Here is a 2,779-nt window from a genome sequence, read left to right as displayed (position 1 = left end):
TTTATTTCAAACCAAATAGTAATTCTTATGTTAGCACTTTAAAATGATATACTTAAAATTGGGCTATTAGAAAAGCTCCGAAAAAATACTAAGACAATGAAAAAAACAGGGACTATAACAGTTACAACTTTATTTTATAAATCCAAAATAACAATTGTTTTCGATTTTTATCCAAATAAGTGCAAATAACAGTTATTTTTGGTTTCTAAATTATATATCTCAGATAACTGTAATCGAAAACTTTTATTTATAAAAGTCATAAATAAAAACCAGTCACTGACCTTTGTTTTTTAAATCATATCTACTTCTAAAAGTCATTTGTATAAGTCGTAGTAAATTTTTGTTTCCCAACACCTTCTTAACTGCAAAAAATGTTAAATACTTTTAAACGAATGATTTAAAAAATAAGAGTCGGTGACTGATTTATATTGATGACTTTTAAAAGTAAAAGCCACTGACCATTTGTATGTCTGCATACCAAATTTCAAGTTCATGTGACTTATGGTCTGGAAGTTATGGCTGATTAAATTTTTCACGCCTATGGGAGGTGCCACGCCCCTTTGTCGGATCCCAAGTCCCTATGATAGGCCTAGGTGTCATGGCAATACTCTGTCAAAATTTTGTTCGATTCTGTCCGTCCGTTTAGACTGCAACCTGGCACATACATACATACATACATACATACTTTCACAAATATATAGTAGATGTACTTAAAACAACAACAACGTACGTTCGCTTGCAGTCAGTGTTGCCGCGAAACGTTTTTAGTGGTAGCTAAATTCCAGCTAAAAAAGGGCTAAAAAAGAGCTAAAAATCGTCGTTGTGGCTAAAAATGGTAGCTAAATTTTTTTACCTGCATCTTATATATAAAAATAAGTGCACGTTTTTGGTGTGACAATATAACTTAAGAACGGCTTCACCGAATTCAACCAAATTTATGCGGCATATTCGGGCCATCATGCAGATATTTTATGTGGAGTTTGCCCAAATTTGGAAAAGGGGCGTGGCATATGTATGTATCTTATGTATACAAATAAGTACACGTTTTTGGTGTGAGCTTATAACTTGAGAACGGCTTCACCGAGTTCAACCAAATTTATACGGCATATTCAGGCTATCATGCAGATGGTTTATGTGAAGTTTGCCCGAATTCGTAAAAGGGGGTGTGGCACCTTCCATACTAACTAAAATTTTTTTGTTGTATATCTCTTGAAATATTTGAGGTAGAGTACTGGAAGTTGGTATAGAGGTATAAAAAATAATTCCATACTCATGGATAAAAATGGGCAGTATTGGAAAAGAGGGCGTGGCACCTCACATCTTATATATAAAGAATAAGTGCAAGATTTCAACCAAATTTATACGGCATAGTCGGGCTATTATGCAGATGGTTTGTGTTAAGTTTCCCCGAATTCGGAAAAGGGGACGTGGCACCACCCATACTAACAAAAATTTTCATCTGGTATATCTCTTGAAATATTTGTGGTAGATTACTGGAATTGGTAGCTATACGTGGCCTGTTCAAGAGTTGGCATTCCAAATTGTTTATTTATTCATATCCAAGATGGAAAAACAAAAAATGTTGTATATCCAAATGATTTAAAATAAAGGATCAAAAATTTTGAAATAAAACAAATGATAAATTTTCATATAGAAAAATTCCAGGACTTTTCATTCGTTTTTCAATATTTGGTGTAGAGAAGCATACCGGGGTACTGCTAGTATAAATATGTAAGTATACACGCAAACATTTTCTATAATTACTGGTATAGAAAAACAATGAACTCTGAAAAGAATTACTATTTTATTCAACAAAAAAACTTTTTGTGTAACACATAAAGCATATTAAGGGCCACCAACTTACCTATTTTGAAGTATAGTTAAATCGTTAACGGATAAGATAACGGCCCAGAAACGTAAGGAACATACATAGACATATGTTTACTTGCCTTAAAGGAAAGGCGTTCGCTTTATGAGCGAAGAGTTAAATTCATGAAAATCATAAAAAAAATTTGAATGTCAATGATGAATAAATTTTGAAAAGGGCCAAAAAAGGGCTAGGGGCAATTTCAAATTTTTGTGGCCAAAAAAAAGAATTTGGTAGCCAAATTTAGCCACCAAAGGGCTAAAACGGCAACACTGCTTGCAGTTCGCTAGAGTTTGAATATATTTGTGGAAATGACTACGCATGAATTGTTCACACTAATTCACTCATATAGCAAGCATTCTTCTGAATGCATACAACCGATTTTTACTGGGTTTTTATGTACATACATATCAATGAACTCATTTGTTGCGAATGGTTTTCATATTCGTAGCATGATTTTAGGCATAGGTTTAGTAGCTATTGATAAAAAAGCATGGCGAAAATTTTAATAATACTGAAATCATTTTAACTGGCTCCGTTGAAAGCTGATGAACTTATAAGAATATATGTATATATACATATGCATGTATGATATAATAGCTCTGATCCAATACTTTTCGTGTAAAATCCTGTAAAAACGTCAATCAGCAAAATTACTTTATGAAGTGACAGTAAAAAGTGAGTAACAGCAAAAAGTACGGTTACAAAAAAAGGCGTGAGTACTAGGTACTCATGGAATTTGATGTGTAAATATATGCGTAGGCAAAGCTTAAAAGTACGTTTATATATAAATACTAGCAAATGCCCGCTTGCTTCGCGGCGCCTAATAAGATCTTTTGCGTTGGCCAATTCAAAAATAGCGTTGAAAAGCAAAAACAGTCTGTAAAGTAAAAATTTTTAGTTTAAATTGAA

Source organism: Rhagoletis pomonella, unplaced genomic scaffold (genome assembly GCF_013731165.1).
Source record: "Rhagoletis pomonella isolate Grant_MI unplaced genomic scaffold, Rhpom_1.0 Rhpom_scaffold_00003, whole genome shotgun sequence".
In the NCBI taxonomy this organism is placed as follows: domain Eukaryota; kingdom Metazoa; phylum Arthropoda; class Insecta; order Diptera; family Tephritidae; genus Rhagoletis; species Rhagoletis pomonella.
This window is presented reverse-complemented; position numbering follows the sequence as displayed.